This window comes from Montipora capricornis, chromosome 4 (genome assembly GCF_036669925.1).
Source record: "Montipora capricornis isolate CH-2021 chromosome 4, ASM3666992v2, whole genome shotgun sequence".
Lineage (NCBI taxonomy): Eukaryota > Metazoa > Cnidaria > Anthozoa > Scleractinia > Acroporidae > Montipora > Montipora capricornis.
This window is the reverse complement of record NC_090886.1, coordinates 25,173,604-25,196,577: the sequence shown is the minus strand read 5'-3', so window position 1 is coordinate 25,196,577 and position 22,974 is coordinate 25,173,604. Positions and strand designations below refer to the sequence as shown.

Below are 22,974 nucleotides of genomic sequence, written 5' to 3'. Positions count from 1 at the left end.
CCCGGATCTTTTCACTTCAAGAACTCCGTGGAGGCACAGACCAATTTACAGTCGTCAGTCATCTTCTAAAGAATCCAATTATCACCAGATTCATCCGAATTATTCCACTTGCGTGGCATGTGTAAGTCCGGTGAGTAAAACCGATTAACTTTAAACTACAATCGACAGGGACTTATATTCATTCAATCTCTACCCCATCCTGCACCTATTTCCTGGCCATCTCATCACCGAATTGAGCGGTGGCTACTCCACTGATTCATATGCAACTGCATGATCTCTCGTCACTCATTTACCCATTTTCCTGAAACTCCTGCAATCTTCTCTGGGAATGGAAAGCGGCAAAATTCCAGACTCGGCTCTTGTGGCATCTTCTCTCGGTACAGTCAATATTGGTGACCAGAGCGGGCAAGGCTATATCTGCAAAATGAAGGTAACAGCATCAGTACTTGAGATGATTCACTACAACTCAACAGGTAACCTAAAACAACCTGAACCACTGTTACTCTTTTATAGTTTTCTTGCTATATTGGAATGTACTGTTAGGGACCTCCTAATCAACAAGGATGAGCAAGGATGGCACAGTCGGTTAGTGCGCGGCCTTGGTGCAAGATCTAGAGGTCCTGAGTTCGATTCCCGGATCTCGCATCCTTGTTTCGACTCCTTTCCTTTCCGTGTAGCTAGTAGCTTTAAATACCCGTAAAACGGAGCACTGATGGAGACGGGGCAGTAAAATGAGCGCACCGTCGACCTCAGGTTTGTCAGTGATTAAAAGTTACTGTTACGAGTTATCGACGTTAAATAAGGTCTACTTTACCTTACCTTACCTTACCTACCACCTTCAATATTTGGGGCGTCATTCACCACGACATCACAAACCATACACTTTCTATGTAATTTTAGAAAGCAATGGAGGGGGCTGGATTTCCCAATTTCAGGATGACAAACAGTTCCTTCAGGTCGACTTGGGCGCTGTATCGAAGGTTACTGGGAGCGGTCTTCAAGGTAGAGCTGATGCCGGCTGGTGGACAAAGAGTTTTACGTTGTCTTACAGTAATGACGGAGCAAACTTCACTCCATACGATAGCGGAAAGGTACGTGACAAAAAACATATCTCAACAAACATCCTTCTTTTTGAACAGAGATCAGCCTTTAACCAACATTTAAAGTTGGGCTTGTTAACACCTTACAAAAAAGACTCGTCAACCTTTCATTTCTTTTTCCGTTCAAGATCCAAGTTTACAGGACTCACCTTACGGATCCATCGAAGTATCGATCATTGGCTTTCCCCGCTCCCATTTTCTAATTGGTTATCCTACAACAGCTTCATCAAGATCAGAGAGACTTGATTCTTTTCCGCACAACTTGCTTTCTGGACCCTTGTATTCAAGCTTTGAGTCTAAACATGTGCCACCGAGAGGTCTACAGCTACTTCCTGAATTATTTGTAAAACTCCCGTCTATCAACTTGTGAACAATTATCTCGTTTATTTTTAGGTTTTTCAAGAAAATACAGATAACAAGACACCTGCAGGACACATCCTGGAAACACCAATTTTTGCTCGATTTCTAAAAATCAACATCAACACGTTTCATGGTTATCCAACACTAAGAGTAGAGCTTTATGGATGCACGCGTGGTAAGTTCATTTTGCTTCTTTAAAATGTAAATCTGCAGTCGGCAAGAGTCAACAGCTGGTTTCGCTGGGTCGGCGAAGCAAGTTGAGCACGCAATCGCACAGTCGTTCGTGGTTCAAGTCCGGTTCAAGTCTACACTTTTAAGACTCACTTGCAACTGCTGGGTTTGCTTACCTAATTGCGATATTCATCGTTACTTTGCTTTCACTTCAATTGCGATAGCCACTCCAAATTTACGACATTAATTAACATTAAGTTTTTACTGAAACTGCGTAATCCTGCTCGAGAAAGTAAGCTAAAATTCAGTAAAAACTATTTAACTTTTAACTGGTGTTGCTGCAGCACTAACTCCAGCCACACTATCCCAAAGGTTTCCTTAAGCCAGCAACACCACAATGTATGGATGCTCTTGGAATGCAATTTGGAAACCTACCCGATTCAGCAATCACAGGTTCAACCTCTGCAAATGCAAACAGTTTCACACCATACGTCGGGAGGCTGCACTTCCTGTCCGCTGGCAGTGGTAAGCAAGGAAGGTGGGCTGCGGGATCCAATGATGCCAACCAGTGGTTTCAGGTCGATTTTGGAAGTTGGACCAAACTTTCGGCAGTAGCCACCCAGGGAAGACAAGACTCTGATCAATGGGTGAAAAGCTATAGCTTATCATACAGCTATGATGGGGTCTTCTACACCACGGTTGACAACGAGAATGCGCAAAAGAAAGTAAGACACTGTAATTATAGCATTTATGCCATAAATTAATGACCATCCATCAACATATTTACGGCCATACGAAAAATTGTCAAACTTTCATTAAATCCACCTGCAAAAAGACGCTCCTTCTCAAAAGACGTAAATAAAGTGCTTTATTATCGAACTGTGTTAGTTGTTGTACAAAAAACGCACGAAGCGAGTACAATTATTCCATGGTATTATACTGTTAATTATTTGTAATCTTGCTTATTGTACAATAGAGAATCGTTTTGACTAGTTAAGTTGCTGGTGTTGCTGCGCACGCTCAAATTTGCAACACGTTCTCGCGGGTTGCTTACAATTCATTTACTAAAACATTGGTGCAAAAAAGTTGGATAGTAAATAGCTTATTAGATGTTGTGGCGTGTAGTAGGGCTAAATACTTCTACTTTTTTTTTTTTGTATTTTGAATCGCCCTGGCGGGCGCATCACAGCGAGAATACACACCAAAACTTATAAAAGATATACATAGCACTGAAACATTTAACCAATCAGTTCGCACTGAATATTCGGAAGCTGTGAACGCGCGTTACATGCTTCAGCCCTTATTGGTTTCTGATATTACTTTATTCATTAAGAAATCTTATTTAAAAATCTTGCAAAAAATGTCTTTTTCTTGGAAAGAAAAAGAGCTTAATTAATAACTAAAAAGCAGTACAGTCTTCTCGCCCAAGCAAGACTTATCCGAATAACAATAGAAATAGAGGTCATTACGAAGTTCAACGAGTAGAGCGTACTAAAATATTTTCCGCTGCGTAACACTTCTTTGACGTCTGAATGAGTAAACGATAGCGGCATATATCTGTACTCCCACTCAAAGAATCTCACATTAAACCACCGAGATTCTTGATACTAGAACTTTGAAAAGTCCTTCATAGTTTAGTAACTAAAGAAGACCCCCCAGAAAATAGAACGTGTGATGTTTAATGTATTGACTATTTAAGAACTAAAAACTGTATATTCGTAATACTATATTTTTTAAACGCTTGCTTAAACATACTATTCCCTCAGATATTTACAGCCAACTCTGACCGATACACCGTGGTTAGAAATGTACTGAACACTTTACGGTTGCAGGAAAGGTACATATACAACTGAATAAGCACTAATCTCTCCTCCAGCCATACGTTGCAAAGGAAACCTGTCCAAATAATGAATAACTCTACGACTTTATATATCAGAAGAAATTAATAACTACTCATAAATGGATAAAACCAGCTCAAAAAGCATGTATTAAGGTTTGTTTTTAACAGAGCTAGGCAGTAAAACGCACAACATGTGTGTTCAACAAATATAAATCCTTCTCCGTAGACAAGTTTAATTTGTTTCCCGAAATTGAAATAATGCTTTATCCATTCCAAACTTGATAACTAATAAAAGTATACCTTTTTCAACTTAACAGGATTCGAAACACCAAAAATAAAGTGCGCGACACCTTTCTGAGGGGAAAATGAAAACATATCAAACTCTGCTATCGTAGCATCGTCCAGATACAACCAATACAGAGGACCAGAACGAGCAAGACTTAACATGCAGCAAGAAGGTACCTTCTTACTACCTTTAAATCAATGCAGCTACAATTCGTACATAATTTTTTAGTAGAATTGGTTTTCTTCCTGCTACAGACCACGTTGATAAATGGCGACCACCTTATTTATGTTAATTAAATCTACTACCATCATTTTGAAACAATATTCTTTTGAAATTTTCTGGTCGTAGCAAGGATAGAAATGCTCATTAGCATTAAAATAATTTATTTGCCTGCCATTATGAAAGGGAATTTTTTGTATCTTTGTAGGAAAGCAGAGTTGGCGTAGTGGTGAGAGCACTCGCCTCCCACCAACATGGCCCAGGTTCGATTCCCGGACCTGATACCATAAGTGGGTTGAGTAAGTTGGTTGTCTTCTCCGCTTAGAGAGTTTTTCTCCGGTTTTCCTCCCTCGCCAAAAACCAGTATATACAGCTGATTCCAGCTGTCTAGCTGTAAGCTGTGCTCCATAGTCATATACATAGACCATATAGCACCTGCCAGAGGCGCCACAGTATGCTTTCGGTTCGACGTCTTTGCTGTACTTTCCGACTTCGACTACCGAGACATTTATATACATTAAACCGTAAACTCATACATGATGACATAAAATATTTCTACTACTACGGAGGATGGTGCTCCCAATACGCGGATACTAAACAGTTCCTTCAGATTGACTTCGGGCAAGTTACCAAGGTTACAAGGATCGCTCAGCAAGGCAGATCTGACGCGGGCTGGTGGACAAAGACCTACACATTGTCTTTCAGTAATGATGGAGCAGTGTTTAGTCCGTATAAGAATGGCGAGGTGTGCTACTTTTAATTTCAGTGAAATTTGAGATTGGTCTGCTCTAAAGCTTGAGGCTGTTTTTGGAACTTATTCGTTTTCCATTCACATTGTTCCTCCTTTAGATTCTACAAGGCAACGCAGATCACACGACAGCTGTTGGTCATATCCTGGATCCACCCATCGTTGCTTAATTTGTTAAAATCAACGTTAAAACGTTCAACGGATACCCCGTTTTAAGAGTGGAACTTTATGGATGCACTTATGGTACGGGAAGTTTCAAGCCTTAAAAATTCTGTTCAATTTACACCACCTGAAGCCATTTATTAGAGCTATTTTGACTCGCTTCAATTAAATTGCTATGTGAGACCTCACAATTTACATTCTATAAAAACAACTGGGTGTAAGAGTAAAATATAGTCTGTTGGTCTTGAACTTGTGGAACGTACTCTCAGCTTCAGACTGATGGTTCAATCTCATTGTCGTCGTTGAAAACGAAGCAGTGCTGTCAGTTGCTACTGTCCCTTCGGAACCAGAACGATATTTCACACCCACGAGAGGAGATTGTTATAGGTTTTATTTTTTGTCATTAACGGCAAGAATGTCCATAACGTTAACCGCATTTTTCTTGGATAATCGAAGGTTTCTCCACACCAGCTCCTCCGCAGTGCATGATTCCCCTTGGAATGCAATCGCAAGACATACCAGATTCAGCTATCACCGCTTCAAGCTCTCATAACCTAAACAGCTTTGGTCCATACCTCGGCAGACTCCATCTTCTTTCTAGTAGTGGTAAACACGGAAGTTGGGCAGCGGCAGCCAATAATATAAACCAATGGTTCCAAGTAGATTTTGGAAGCTGGACAAGAGTACGAGCCATTAGCAGACAAGGTAGACAAGATGCTGCCCAGGGGGTAAAAAGTTTCACTGTCACTTACAGTTACGATGGGTCTTCCACCAGACTGTCCACGACGATAACGGGTGGGGCAAAAAGATCCTTAATCCAATATGTCACAACTGATTTCGTTTTAAAACTATCAACACTGCAATATTTTAATCATCAGTTCCACAACTCGTTCATTAGCGCATTAAAAAAAATCGTTAAATCATAACTGTATTGGAAAGAGCCAACACAAACGTCTTTTAATTATTATCAACGGATTGCCACCCACTGAAAGATGTCATTCCTGTCGAGAAGACTTATGTACATAATCTTAGGAAAAAAGGCTGCGCACGCCCGAAAATTAATACAGAGCGTTTTATGAACACCTTTGTAAATAGGTTGATATTTAAAGCTCCATTTATTGTAATGACATACTTTTATAATATTTGTATATATGTAGATATTTTTTCATAGTTTCTATCTTCCGTATTATTGTAACATAAGATATGTAGTTTCATCTTTTGATGAAATAACGACTCGTTATCACTATTTATTATTATTATTTCTTATCTCACCCTTATATCCTTATTTTGTTTATCTAGATATTCAAAGCCAACTCTGACCAGTACACTGTGGTAAAGAATACACTGAAGGAACTAATTATAACACGTTTCATTCGGATTCATCCCGAGACTTGGAATGGCCATATTTCAATGCGAACGGAGTTTTACGGCTGCAAGAAAGGTATTCTCTAGGACTCCTGATGACAATCGTGATAAGCTGCTGTGTATTGCACAATAGAAGAGTTCAAGAGCTCATGCTTTCAATTGAGGCGCGGTTGGTAATTTTATCCAAGTTGTGCTCTCGTTTTGGGATTCAACTCCATCCATCTCCACGTACAAATGATTGAAAACACAAAAGAAGAAGCTTATCTTTGTCCGTTAGTACACACAGTCGGCAGAGCAAGATAGCCAAGCTCGACCCTTTATGGCGTGATACTTTCCCTTCAAACACTCGTAAAATTAAGCACCGCTAAAGAAAAGGATTGAAATAGCCACCATCTGCTTCTATTGACACTAATACAGAGATAAAGAAACTTCCGGTATTAAACATGCTATAACACAAATGTGGGGTCGAAAAAGTAATTACGCACAACTTGGGGGGCATAGTGCAACAATTAAAAAGCGAAAACTGTTTGATATATTTGTTGACACTTCATTGGTTTCAGCACAATCGGAACCTGGTCACAGGCTTTCTTATTGATGGTTAGGTTGTTTCATTCAACGACAATCTTTCCTACAGAAAATTTAAAGACATTTTTATTGTTTAATAACGGCCTCGTTTTATAGGATTTAGTCCACCCAACATCGTATGTGTCGATCCCCTTGGAATGGAAAATAAACAAATTCCTGACTCAGCCTTGAAATCATCGTCCGATTACAATCAGTACTTTGGAGCACAAAGAAGCAGATTAAACGAGCAAAGAGAAGGAAGCTCAGGAGGTTGGGCGTTTAAGCATGCTGACGTTGGACAGTTGCTACAGATCGACCTGGGAAAGACAACTGAAATCACCAGAATAGCAACACAAGGAAGATCAGGTGCAAACTGGTGGGTTACAAAATATAAACTGAGCTACAGCCGGGGAGAAAGATTTGAGTTTTACAAAAATGGAGAGGTAAGAACCATTCAAATACTTCTCTTGGTTACGAAGTAGTATTCGGCAGTTCTGAACACCTCGCGACAAAGTCGAGTGAACCTTACCAATCTTGCGCAAAACGTTTAAAGACATTATAACCACTTTCGCAGAATAACTAACATACCTCGACTCCTTCAAAACAGATTACCCCCAGCCCCTTCACAACAATCTCACACACTGCACTTCTGTTTACAACTAGTTAAGCCTAACTTAAATCCTAGTATAACTTGTTTACGTCCGTCTATCGTTGCAAAATTAAGTGATAATTTTGCATTAAAGCATCATGGATAAATCGATCAAAAACGTTCGTCATAGGCGATGACGAAATCTTTTTTACTTTTTCACTACTGGGTATTTTTTGACATATTGGTTAATAAGAGGTAGATAAGATTTTTCCAGTAGCTGCAGTCATTCATTTACCATTAGCTTCATTTTTACTTAAAATTTAAAACTGATATCATGAACTGCGTGTTTTCAAAAAGGTTTTGACGCTAAAGACACCAAAAAATCCAACACAATCCTCGGAATGCAAACCGACCAGATCCCAGACTCTGCAGTAACTGCATCCACCTCCTACAATTCATATATGGTCCCTGGAAATGGAAGGCTGCATTTTCCTGGGCTGTGTCCAAGACCGACAAGTTTCAGTGGTTTCAGGTTACTTGATAATCGACCCAGGGAAGGCAAGATGGTAATTGGGGGTCAAAACATACAGTCTTTCTTATAGCTACGATGGAGTATTCTTCGAAGACTACAAAGACAATCATACTAAAAAGGTACCCTCACGTTGAAAGTAGCACTGTCAACTCGGTTGGAGTCCGGCACTTCTCTATATACTAATATCAAACGAGGTATCTTCATCAAATCTGTATTTTGTTTCGGTTATGACAGTACTAATGGTTTAGTTATAAAATGCAACCTATTGAAGCAATACTAAACATAACCCTCCAACATTGCTGAATTCGTGGATGCCTTTTTCTTCACAACGCATTGTAGTATTTTGGATATTGTTTCTGAACGAAACGTGTTCCCACAATTCCAACAAGCCTATTTCATTTTCCAGATTTTTGTTGGCAACTCTGACCGTTACACTGTCGTTAGTCATCACCTCAAAAACCCCATTATAACAAGGTACATAAGGATCAACCCAGTTACTTGGCAAGGCTACATAGCTCTGAGGGCTGAATTCTATGGCTGTAGGGAAGGTAAGCAAAATAGGCCAGAAACTTTCTGTGAGTAGATCTTCCTTCCAGGATTCCTTTATACCAAAGAGCATGGACCAAACCATGCAAGATATACGATTTAAAACACGAGTGTTATTCATGTATCTCAGAGCATCAATTGAAATACAACACCTGAAGCTCCATTAGGAAGAATAGGCAAAGAATATTCAAATCACTCGCAATCTTTTTTTTAATTCGGAATATGGAGAATTTAGACTATCAATTTATTATCCAGGATTTGAAACTCCAAAGGTTGTCTGAGCCACGCCTCTTGGATTAGAAACACACCAGATTCCAAATAAAGATATCGTAGCCTCCTCTCAGTATAATCAATTTTACGGCCCAGAAAGAGCAAGACTACGCGTAGTTACTGAAGGAAATTACATCAGCGGATGATCCCCTAAATCATCAAACCAAGGGGAATGGATCCCGTTTGATTTGGAAAAAAATACGAAGGTCACAAGAATGGCAATTCAAGGGAGGGACAACGCCGATTGGTGGACCACAAGCTACTCTCTGTCTTACAGAGTCTACGGAGGAAGTTTCGCTTCCTACGAAGATGGCCAGGTTGGCACAAATTCTAAAACGCCATTTTGTGTCACTGTTATAATCGACGCAGCATCTTGCTATAAAATCTCAGCTTCAATGATTTGTCCACACAATCAACAAATGTAAAAAAGAAACAATGGGAATAGCCATAGTGAAATGGAAGTTGCTATCCAGAGTAGCATAGATTTCTAGTTAAATACCACTTCGTGCTTTGTTCTTCATTTACCCAACACAAAATGTCATTTCTGCTCCTGTTATAGATATTTCCAGGCAACAGAGACAGAAATTCACCAGTAGGAAATATAATAAATCCGCCAATTGTGGCTCGATACATCAAGGTTCAACCAAGGACTTGGCAGGGATTCATTGCTATGAGAGTGGAGCTTTATGAATGCCGTGAAGGCATATTTTTTCTTTTTGTATAAACAAGATAATTAGTATACTAAGCCCGAAAAATGTACCAAAAACAGAGCAACAAACTTTATGTATCGACAAAGTGACAGTAGCGAGATATTGTTCGATATGAGGAAAGTAGCAATGCTAACTGTATATTACAGTTAAGACTCAAGAGGATTATTTACGTACTGCAAATAAATGAATTCAAGTGAAGCTATGATCCTCGCAGTTATGAACGCAACTTTTGCAATTGCGTAAAGAAGCCTAAAAATTGAGGATTTCAACGGGTTTTGAACCCGTGACCTCGCTCATATATGATCCATTTCATATATCATTTCATCGTTAAATAAATGAGTTTCCGCAACACAGTTGATTTCAATTGTACTTGCTTCATACTTGAACCAAATAAGAATCGCACCACTTTCAGGTTTGCAATAAATATAACGATCAATGGCCTTAAAACTACTCCATACAAAACTAGGCTTAATTTGCCACCTTCCCATAGAGAGATCTGCCAGATACACGATTCAGTAAATTTAACCACACTAAAAACAATTTATTTATTTATTTATATTTATTTATTTATTTATTTATTTATATACATTATTTATACAGAAATTCCAGTTCAGCATAGCTGGTTTAAATGGAGATCTGTCTTTACCCTCCCAACCATGATACATCACAGAAGACAGACCACAACGCCGAGAACTATATGCCCTACTCTTTGCGACAAGTGTGCGGGTTCTTTTACGTCCCACAGGATGATGAACATTGAAGGGCTGTGAGACGGGAGCTCCGGCTTATCGTCCTTATCCGAGAAGACTAGAGAGTCTAACCACTTGCAGATGTAATTACAAAGGCAGCACTTTCTCCTCAGTTATTTAAAGACCCTGAGTGTTGGTCCGGCCGGAGTTGAACTCACGACCTACCGCGTGAGAGCCCGTGCTCAATCAACTGAGCCACCGGTGCGCGGTAATATCTGTCCTAGGATTCTCAACACCAAAGCCACCCACCTGTTCATCGCCACTTGGAATGCAAAACAACCAGATACCAGACTCCGCTTTACGCGCCTCTACGTCGTACATTGCAATCTCGATGGGACCTGGTAATGGTCGGCTACACTTTCAAGCAACATCGGGCAAGTATGGATCTTGGGCAGTGTCTGCGAACAATGATTTCCAGTACTTTGAAGTAAACTTTGGTGACTGGACCCAAGTTACGAAGGTCGCCACGCAAGGAAGCAAGATGGGTATGGTGGACGAAGAGCTCTTCGCTTGCTTACAGTTATGACGGAGTATTCTTTCAGGACTATAAGGAAGATAACTACAATTCCGTTTTGATCCGTCAGTTGCAACTACCAACAAACAGCAACAATAAGGAGAACATGGCTATACATAGTCGTGTGTATGGTACTCTTAACTTTCTCCACAAATTGCGGTTATGATAAAATGCCTTAACCAATGAGGTACTAAACACCCTGACCCCTGGCGAGTAAGAATTATCTGCGGACTTGCATGTGCATCACGCAGTCACAATACCAGTAAAAGGTAATGGACTTTTTCAACAATCCAACTTAAGATTTGGAGTGCTAAAGTGAAACCCCATCGGTGACTCAGGTTTTCATGCCTCACTTGGTCTTGTCATCTTGGATACTTATTAATCGTGTAGTGGCAATAATATTATGTATTCTCTAACAGGTATTCTCGGGAAATTTTGATCAGTATACGGTGGTTTATCACAATTTGAAATATCCCATCGTTATCCGCTACCTTCGCACCAAACCCAAAACATGGGATGGTTATATTGCCATACGAGCCGAGCTTTATGGTTGCAGACAAGGTAAGTGGAGGTGCTTTCTTCTTTATTGTATCCATATGTCTGCGACACATAAAATTTGCAAATAGCATGATAAGTCTACGAACATTGACATATTTTCAGTCGCCACTTACAAATTTCATATTACCTTAAGTCTTTCATTTGATACGGCTCAAAAATCTGATAAAATCCACTCTACATAAATTGGAAAAGTTATATGCGAGCGTGTCAGTGCTTGAGTTTATTATAACTTTCTTGAAAGGTTTTACGCCCCCGGAAATCAAATGCAGAGATCCCTTAGGAATTGAAATTCCAAGCATTGCTATTGCAGCCTTTACAATGTACAACCAATATTGGGGACCAGACCGAGGCCGTTTACGAACACTTAAAGAAGGAAGCTTCGGAGGAGGTTGGGCTGCTCCGTATAACGACGCAAAACAGTTCATACAGTTTGATCTGGGCAACGTAACCAAGGTAACAGCTCTTGCAACTCGAGGAAGATCAGACGCTAATTGGATGGTTACCGTTACCTAATTGGATGGTAACCGTATATTAGCTCTATGAACCACTCTAAAAAAAAAATCAGCTAAACTATTTAATATTTAGCTGAAAGTAATTATATCGTCACTTGAAACAAAGACTAGCCATAACAATAAAAATCGGGCGGAAAAGAAGTCCACAAATACTTTAACCAAAGGTCCCTATCATTTCGAAAAATTAAGGTGTTCCTCAGTATTGCACTGCGCATCCTGTACTGGGCATATGGTGTGTCAAGATTTATACATTGGTCAAATTTGCAACATTGTAAATATGGCAAAAAACGATCATACACGATAAAATAGTTCTCAACACGTGACAGAAGTTAGGAATGACCCATAACTCTTTGCGAATAAGCGCACATTCCGAAAACATGGCGAATTTTGGTGTTTCGATCTACGATAATCGAGATAATCAGGTACGATGGTGTTTTACTCTTAAACGAGCACAGTGACCTATATTTTGTATTACATCATTTGTGTAGAAATTATTTCCCTTTAATCAATTAAAAAAAATCGGAAGGAAAAAAAGATATAGCTAAAAACGTACACAAAGCACTTTACCCAGGAATGTAAGTCATGATTTGAAAACAACGACTCGAGAAACGTTTTGAGTCGACGTCGTTTTAAGTTGAGTGATTTGTCCATAAACTATATAAGACAGTGTTCCATATGCTCTAGATTTTTTACCAATGAGGTTTTTATTTTTTCAAGTGTTACTTTAAAAACCCTCTCGTTTAGCTACCGCAAAATGTACCCTGAACCGTTGAAATAACGCGCGTGATTAGTATCAGTACAGGTATCAATGGGGTACGATTGGTCCATTATATCTCTTAAGCAATCACAGTGACTAATCTTTTTCATTGTAGTTCTCAAAAAAGGGATTAGTAGGGAACATACAGGGAAAGTTTCAAGAAAACCGTTCAACAACTTTTTTTTCTGAGGAATCGAATCACCTTAAGATAACAGTGCCTCCATATTGATCTACACCTAGGTTTATTCGTCACATGTTACATTTTTATTACTATAAAGGTCAGATTACTACCAACTTTGTAATATTTTCTGTTAAGATTTGTTTTTAAGTTCATTCTTATCATTATTTTATTAGGTGTTCATTGGCAATTCTCTGGACAGGAACGAATCCGTTGGTAACTCAATCGATCCACCCATAATTTTCGCGCTTTTTACAAATCCGAATAAAAACCTCATGAGGTCACCCAGCTTTGGGTGCCGAGTTCTGTGGTAGCACTAGAGGTAAGTCCGCGATAATTTCACCAAATTTCTGAAGAAATGCATTGCATACTCTTTAATTTCAAGATGTTCCTTACTCAGAAGTCCAAGTATTTACAATAAGCACGGATGATTCCACCCCTAACTTTGCTTTCACGCGTTGCAATGTGTTGAATGCTATAGAGGTACTTCCTCCTGAATTTTCCGCGTCTGTTTCAAATGACGTAAAAAGTCACATTGTCATTAGTTGTTGAAATGCAATTACTTATTAAATAAACCTTCATTTATTTATTAAATTTATGTAGGCTTCCCAGCCCCAAAGCCTCCAGTATGTGTGGAGGCACTAGGAATGCAAAATGGAGAGATTCCAGACTCTGCAATCATGGCTTCAACAGAATACTCCACAGCATATAAATCCATTAATTGAAGATTGCACTTTCTGTATCGATCAGGAAGGGTCAGGTCCTGGTCAGCAAAAAGAAACGACGTTTTCCAGTACTTGCAGGTAGACTTTGGCGATTTCACAAAAGTCTCCCGTGTAGTCATTTAAGGACGAACAGATGCAGATCAATGGGTCAAAAGCTTTAGCCTTTCGTATGGCTACGACTCGATATTTTTTGGAGTTTACAAAGAAGATAGACGAAAAAAGATAAGTAACTTTCCATAAGAACAAGCATTTCACAAATAAATCTCTAAAAGGAAAAAGGGAAGAGAAAAAAGTGGCTTTCTCTTTCTCCAAATGTCAATCGTGTTATCCACTTCATAAAACAATCATGCGAGATATTATTCTATAAAAGAAAAGTTGTTTAAACTATTGATCCCACTAATAATTCCCCCTTTTAGGTTGACCAATAAATTACTGCAGACTCAATGAACAAACTTGCTCAAAACGATTTGCTCATCGTTTCTGTTTTGAGGCAGTTTGTGTGTCGTTTTGAAGAACCCTCGTATTCCTACGCCGTTTCAGGTATTTCCAGGAAATAATGACTGATATACAGCTGTAATGCAGGCTTTCAAAAATCTGATCATCACCCGCTTCATTCGTATCCACCCGGAGTCCTGGCAAGGACACATTTCCATGAGGGCAGAATTCTATGGCTGCAGAAAAGGTAGGAGAACAAGCTCATAGATTACCACTTAAAATTCGAGTATCAACGAGTGCGACTTCACGAGATTTGAAAAGTTGACGATGAGCCTGTCCGTCATCTTGCTTGTACAGCGTATTCTAAGACAATGAACTCGATTCATCTCGTATACATAATTACAATTAAAGACAATGAACATATTCCTCACCAAGGAATGATCATTGGACCCCAAGCAGAGTGAGGAAGAAACTAAAGCTAACAACATTGAGAGCAACCTTAACAAACAAATCTTTGCAAAAAAGAATGTAGACGAACACAAAGACTGACCGACCCAGAATAACTTTATGTAAAATATTTGAGTTAGTTTCAATGTTTACAACATGTAAATTTACATACGCAGTACATTGACATGGCGGAAGTTACGTGAGATGGTTTCTGTGGAACGAGATTACAGTTCTTGCGAGAAATTCAGAGACGTCCGATTCTTCTGTTATGCTATAGGCAGCCCAAGTTCGCGTCACTAGAGAGCGCGTAATAATTAATTACCAGTGGGAAGATGACCTTTGAGTGCAAGCGGTATTGGGTTACAGGCAGCCCGTAAGAATTTAAACGCGTTATAAGACTTTGTATGGAAAATAAAATACCTTCGATTATGAAGCCTAAAATAACCGCTCAATTTAACGTTCATTCAATAAAATGAATAAAACTGACTCACCTCTGGTGTTTTCTTGTGCGTTTTGGTGCTTATTTTACCTTCTCGGGCATTCCGTGAAATCACTGTCATTCCCGTCCTGAGACGACGTCAAGGCAGCACACTAAGATTTCGACCGCAAGCTCGCGTAGTCAGCTCAGAGGCGGTTTGCGCCTCGAAAATCCATCCCAGACGCGATTTTTTTAAGCAAAGCTAAAGCCCTATCATTTGCGAACCTCTGTGGATGTTTCGTCGTCAAAAATCCCCACGCACTTGGCTGGAAATGAGCATTTTCTGCTTCCGATTCCACGATAGCTGATGATTTTAACAGCTGATGATTATGAAAATGGTCACGGAGCTTGGGTCCGAGGTCAAATTAACTCCACCGGATAAGGTACAGTCATTTCATGTACAACACTTACCCCATCCCCACAGCGTCACTTGTAACAATGGAGCTGTTCGAGAAGCCGCTGTGGGGATGGGGAAAGTGTTGTACATGAAATGACTTTACCTCATTGGCATCAAAACGCACAAGAATACACCAGAGGTGAGTCAGTTTTATTCATTTTATTGAATGAACGATTAATTGAGGGTTTTTTAGGCTTCCGAATCGACGGTATTTTATTTCCCATTTTCTTATAACACGTTCAAATTCTCAGCGGCTGCCTGTAACCCAATACCGCTTGCACTCAAAGGTCAGCTTCCCACTAGTAATTAATTATTACGCGCTCTCTAGAGACGCGAACTTGGGCTGCCTATGGTTATGCAAGGGATCAGGCATCCTGAAGACTGTAAATGACGAAGGAAACTAATTACCTTAAATGAAGGCGGAGGAATGTCCAAACTGCTTAAACAAAGCAATTTAACAAGCTATCCTTTTTTCTTGCACTAGGGTTCGAACCACCAAAACTCGAATGCCAATTAGAACTTGGAATGACAACCGGACAAATTCCCAGCAGTGCCATCACAGCTACCTCCCTCTACAATCAATATTATGGTCCAGAACGAGCCAGACTTCAAACTAGCAAAATGGGAAGTTATGCCGGAGCATGGATTCCTAAAGCTAATGATATCGGACAGTGGATTCAAGTCGATCTTGGGAAAATCACCAAAATAATACGGATTGCCACCCAAGGACGTCAAGATGCAGCTCAATGGGTCAAAACGTATTCTATAAGTTACAGTGTTGAAAGAGGCCCATTCCTACCTTACAGTAACAACTCGGTGCGTAATACCGTAAACCCCCGTAAATAACATGGGTAATCTGAGAAAAAGACCAGAACATTCGTTTGAAGTCGCAATTTGCCTTTGTAAATTGAACAGACTTAAAATTCAAATTCAAAACAAGTGTGAACAGAACAATATCCCAAGTCCCAAGCTTATTTATAGCTTATTTATATCCTGGTCGGATATACTGCAAACAGAAGAGGAATGTTATTTTCATGAAGCAAAAACCGAAAACTCGACGAAAAATCTACAGTATTACAACCGAGTCCACAAATAAAACCCGCCACACGTTGATGAAAGCCGACTGTTTTCATGAATGCACCCTAATAATTGGAACGAAAAAAGGCTGCAAGGTCACTGTGACAACTTTTCTTTCCCTTTTTTTTAGCCGATTTTATAACCACACTGGCGGTGAATAGATTTTTCACATTCACCATTTTTTCAATTTACGTATACTAACCTGCCAAAACAAATACCTTGTTTTTCTCTTCAGAAACACGCTAAAACCAGCGGTGTCTTGTGATTGTTTAATTTTCGCGAAATAAACTGAGCTTGCAGCGTTGTTAAGCAAAGCTTCACCATTACACTTGATAAAGTAACTGCTTTTATATCTTAGCTACCAATTGTTTCCCTTTTTACTGGGTTGCCAGTATGGCAATCCCAGTCGGAAAGTGTGTGGGATTTGTTCGTTTTATTTATTTTTTTTTCCGTGTCGGTAAAAGTCTTGCCTGTCACTCCCCTGCTAGGTGGTGAATTTGTACATAGAGCCTTCTGCGCATATTTTCTTAGGATCGAGAGGGTAGTGAGAAATGCGTAGATTTCTCTGGTGGACACAGTAGAACGATTAACTTAACCGGCAATGGCGGTGGATCTTTGAACAAAATATACCCTTATGAAGCTCAATAATGGCAAGTCAATTGGATACTGAACAAGACAGGCGGTGGAATCTAAAAGCGACGAGTAATTGACTTCGACAACAATCTGTCGCCCGTCGAGCCGAAATCATGCAAAGTGAGCTGCATTTTCTAATTTTTTATTAAGTGTGCTGTTATGTAGAACACTGAAACCAAATGGAAAATTCTCTGGTAACTTATGGGTTCAACAAAGACAGAGAACGAATCGAACACCTTAAGTGGATCTGTAATCAACTCTGCACAGTCTTCAGGTAAAAAACAATAATTGGAAATGTGACGGCCAAGAATTATTTGAAAGAAAGCTTGTCGTCTATTTTGTGCTTCATTATTCAAGGAAAAGGTTCTTCATGGAAACGGTTTGATCCTGAAATTTTAGTTTCACGATTGAGTTTTTTCGCTTCACGCACGTAATGAAATAGGAAGGGGTTTTTGCCTCTAATAGCAAATATGTTTGCTTCAAAAAATTGTTCACTGGAAAAGGTGACCTTTATTAATTCATCATGCTTTATAATATGCGAGCTTAACTGGTTAGTTTTTATGGCAATAGTAAAGCATTTTCGTGTCTTTCTGTTGTGCTAACTTAATTAAATATAAATATACATTCTGCCTCGTGAGTTTGTTATTCTCGTTCACCAGCAATGGCGTCGAAAGTCATTGTGTATCTTATGTTGTTTGTTTCAATAAAATGTTTCGCTGGAAAAGGATTCTGTGATATTTTCTGCCTTTGTGAATTATAATATCATGTTGTGTATTGAATTTTCGAGCTTAAGGTTGAAATGTGATACGGGAGGATATTTTTAGTATTGCCCTGTAAGCAGGAAAGGTTCACGAAAATAAACAGGTCTGTTGGAAGCGTGCTTGAGTTTCAACAAAATGAGCCCCAAAATCAGCAAAAAATTGTGACGCCGATTAATAATAAAGTAGCTGCTATTTCCAAAATGATGGAATTACCTGGTGATAAATAACCTCGTCTTGGAGAGTAAAATTTTCTTCAAGAGTTTGGGGGATTGTGATCTTTGTTTTGAATTCGCTCATTTATTGTCAAACTTTAGAACACTTGACAGAAAAAGAAACTTACGAAAACCCGGTATCTTGCCATCATTTGACACAGATGCTGTTTGGCGAGTAAACATGCCGCGGTAACTTAATCACGGCGCCCGCTGAATTCCTGCGATGTCACTTTCGATTTTGCGATTTATTTGTGCAGCCAAAAGTACAATAACAAAATTGGACGTAGCAAAAATCTCCCAAAATGTTTGTCGCTGATCGTAACTTTTTCTATACTATTCTTTTTTTTCTATTCACGGTTCAAAATTAATGTTGTTTTCATGAAGTAAATATGTTATTCTCTTGCGACCGTCCTGGAAACTTCCTTCTGCTCTTTCTAAAAACTGTGTATCAATATTTATTTACTTTTGCATCAATATTTGTTGTTGCATAAAGTAAGCTAACAAAATCTGTACCTTGCTGAGTTCGCATTTGTTAGCGTTAATAGTATTTTCGGTCCAATGCTTCTGTTTTTCGAAGGGGTATATGTTTTGTGTCACCCATCCAGATACTAACCCCGCCGGAAAGCATTAACTTTAGTAAACTTTAGCATTACAAAGCTGTCAGATGCTCAGACGGCACGCTTAAACGTGTGGTGAAAAGAAGTTGTGAGGGAGCTTGAAAATTATCAGAAGCCAATGTTTCTCACTTCCCATTTATTTTCTTCAATGTTTCTGGGTTCAGTACTTTGCTAGTAACCACATGTCTTCTCGGGCTATTTACCCAAGACTTCTACCATGGCACTACAATGATAGACAATACCAAAACAATATCGTGCACTGTTAGAGCTACATATTACGCAAGGACAGATCTGTTTCGTCGTACGAATGTGTGAGGACCTGTGAGCCAAAAAGCCTCTGCTGGTATGACTTCTGGTTGACCCCTTAAATGGTCTTAATGACTCCTCAACTTGAAAAAAATTGTCTGGAACGGTGCACGTACCACATGTGTGTACAGGCAACCCAGTGTACCCTCACGGAGGGTCTAGTTTTCCAAGAAAACTGCAAACTACCTTAACCAAACTTTTGTCCTTTCAGATTCTTACCGGCAACAAAGATCAAAATACCGTCGTTGGACATATCCTCAATCCACCCATCGTAGCACGCTACATAAGGATTCACCCCAAGGAGTACCAATCCTATCTGGCGTTGCGCTTTGAACTCTTTGACTGCACTGAAGGTTTGATAGCTGTAAAATCCATACACTTGCTCGCTTTAGTTATTTGCTAATCCAAGTATCGTAACCATAGCCAACTTTCAATATGTAATTGTCTTCGGTATTATCTGACGTAAAAATAATGAACAATAAACAATAACCGAAATAAAAGGAGGCAATAATTACAGTTTTATAGGTCCTGTCTATTTAAAAAAAAGTTGGAAGTTGAAGAAACTTGGTTCACTTTCGGCGCAGGACAGATCGACATTATTTATGTTCAATCACCTTTCAGGCACACCGTAAAAAACGGACAGATATGAAGCAGTTTATAGCTAAATGTCTTGGATATGTTACCTCGCCTTTATCTTATCTAACAGTTACTTTACAATAACGCTTGACTGATTAGCTCGTGGGCATGCAGAGTTGACCGTTTCACCTACAATTATGCAAATGACCCAGGGTACATGAAACTGAAACATGCGCAAATCTCAGTAAGCACCTACACTTTTCATCCTGTATAGGCTTTCTCATTCCCGAAATACCCTCCTGCCAGATTCAGCATGGAATGCAGAACAGACATCTGCCCAATTCAGCAATAAGTGCCTCTTCACAGCTAAATTCATACTATGGACCCGAAGATGCTACATTTCCATCCACAAAGCGGCCGCAACGGAACCTGGATTCCAAACAAACAAGACCACGCTCAATGGCTACAAGTGGACTTTGGAGTCGAGACGGTGATAACAGGAGTTGAAACCCAGGATCGTCAAGATGCTGCTCAGTGAGTTAAAGGATATACACTCTGGTATAGCACCGACGGAAATTACTTCCGACAATATCAAGTCAATGGATACACCAAGGTAAGTCACTTATTATACCTTCAAAAGAAGAAACCCTTCCGTGCTGGAATGGCAGGAGAGTTACCTAATCACGTGAAATTAAAATGGTTGAGCCAAGAAGCGAGTGCCTTCTCCAAACAATCCATTCAAACTGAACTAAGAAGCGTTATGAGTCATAACGGTCAGACTGAAACGACGATAAGATGGAACAAAAAAAATTCTCTCACAACAGTCTTCATGATAATGCAAATATAGCGAATTAGATTAGAAACAATTCAAGACGCGGCTTAAAGCCACACACCTCTCTGAAGCAATGACCACATGGTTTGATTCTGAATGATTGTAAGAAAAGAGGCTTTGTGATTCTTTTGTCTATTGAGAGAACAAACCAAAGTAGTTTAACCACGACATAACCAATGATTTCCCTACCACATCAACCCATTTTCTAACCTTATTTGTGCAGACCCTCGTTGCCAACAATGACAGATACATGGTTGTCGCTCATGATCTAAAACCACCAATCAGAGCTCGGTATGTCAGAATCGTCCCGGAGGAATGGAATAGCTACATTGCGTTGAGAGCAGAGTTTTATGGATGCAAAACCAGTGAGTAATTTACCTTTTAACAATGCTGGCACAATGTGTGAGTGAAATAAAATTGAATTTCCCCAGAAGTTGTTAAAGTGAAGGGATATGCTGCTTCTTGCAATCCAAAATGCCTTTTTCATATTTGTCGAAAAAATTCGACATCCTTGCCGGAACCGTTTTAGCCGATAACACCCGCAGTCTAAAGGACCCTAAAAGGAAACGTAAGGTATTTATCCTTAAAAATATAAGATTACTCAGGTACTAATGTGTGCTACATTAAACGATCTACGTTTATACTTGGCCGGAAACTCTACTTTCACTGAGAGATGACCCAGCTGAAAGTGCGATCTTCCATACAAACACAGCACTTTTTTGCTTCTATCTAACCGGTCAAATACAGAAAGCTGTATCTTTACTCTCCATGTTGTATGCCATAGAGAAACATCTTTACTACAGCTTATCGATTCTCCGTGCATTGCAGATGACGGTGGCTATTCCGGCTGGAGTTCATGGAGTCTTTCTTCTGCTTCTTGTGGAGGAGGACGACATTCTCGAAGCCAGCCCTGGCGGCAAAGATTGCTCCCAGTTGGGATCTGACACCGAGACTGGTAAATGCAATATCAACAGCTGTCCAGGTATAAACCCAATTGCCCATTATATCATAAACCCTACATGTGAATTGTTCGGCGGCTCTGGCTGCTAGTAGTTAAGGTAAAATAGTTACCCCGTTTTCTTAACCGTCCAAAATAGTCTGGACGTAACAATGTTCTTTAATTTACAGTCGATGGTGGCTATTCCGATTGGCAACCTTACCACACATGCTCCAAATCTTGCGGAGTAGGAGCGCAAACATGGGAAGGACATGCACCAATCCACCGCCGGCAAACGGTAGAAAAAGCTGCAGCTCTCTTGGATTGAGCATGAAAACTACAGAGTGTAACACACACAACTGTCCAAGTATTCCATAGTATCTGAAATGCACACCGATCCAAAGAATACTATTTTCACATCTCGCACGTGCATTGTCCTGGCTTTTTAAAGCGCGATTTTTGAATTGAACAAACTCAACGAAACATTTAAAACTTGTCACTCAACCTAGGCAAAAACGCTTCCATTTGAGAGACATCTATTCGCAAGTATAAGTCCCAGCCAGCCTCTTCATATTTTTTCTTGGCCATTCACATTGCAACCCATGGCTATACACGTACACGTTATAGCAGTTCTAGTTCAAAAAAGAGTATGACTAATTAACTAGACATTGCAGTGTTTAGTGTTGCATTTAACCTTTTACATGTCTTTTATTTATTCTTATTTATTCTTTAGTCAATGGAGGTTACACCGATTGGACAGAGTGGTCGGACTGCTCTACTTCCTGTGGAGGACGTGAAAGTTTGCGAACAAGAAAGTGTACTGAACCTGTGCCAGAACATGGCGGAAAAAATTGTGCTAGCCTCGGACCAGGGTAACAAACAGAGAAATGTCTTACAAATGCATGTCCAGGTACGTTTGCGTTTGAACGAAAGCTGATGTGCGTTCAATAACCGAGACTCGAGAAGAAAGCTACAATTATAAGGAATTCATGAATGTCATTGCATTAATTATGCCATATTACATTTTCCCGTTGAAAACGTAATTTTGTTCCATAAGATCGTTATTTTCAATTAAGCTTTCATCAGAAATGTAATACATAAGTTGGATTTCATGAAATTTATTGTTTCATTTATCATAAACTAATCGGGCTTGATATTTCAATTGACAACGGAGACGTCTTAAGATGTGGACCGATTCCTTATTTTGAGCAAATTTCTTGTTCAGCTATCAATTCAATGTTTTCAGTCAATGGTGGTTATTCACCTTGGGAACAGTATAGCAAATGCTCAAAGTCATGTGGAGGTGGAGAGCAAACTCAACGAAGAAGTTGCACCAATCCAATACCAGTGAACGGCGGAAAGGACTGCAGTGGTTTGGGACCAAGCATTCAGTCCCAAAAATGCAACACACAGCCATGTTTAGTCCCAGGTATGCCGTGCTCTGTTATTTTTCTTCTCCCCAAAACAAAATTCGCGAAAAATTGAGACAAGGATCATGCAATACCTTTTACCTTGGTGTTGTGCTTGGTGTCATGATTCGTCCATCGAAAATAAATGATGACAACATTTGAGTTGATAGTCAACTTCTTGCGATATGTTCGGAGAAGACCGAAACTAACTACCACATTGCCCTTATCATCATACTGGTCACAACATGTAGAGCTTTGCCAAATTTCGACTGTTTCTGGGGCAACATCGGCAAAACTAACGACGAGGATATAATCAGAGCAACAAAAGCAATAGCTAGCTCGGCAAGCGTATTATACTGTCGAGGTCGAATAGTCGTCGGCATACCTAGACGCGCTTCATTT

The 22,974-nt window shown here is 39.6% G+C and overlaps 1 pseudogene; it reads left to right on the top strand.

Annotated features, from left to right (window-relative positions):
- Nucleotides 1-328: 328 nt before the first annotated feature.
- LOC138046404 (uncharacterized) lies at nt 329-22,514 on the top strand (annotated as a pseudogene).
- Nucleotides 22,515-22,974: the final 460 nt, after the last annotated feature.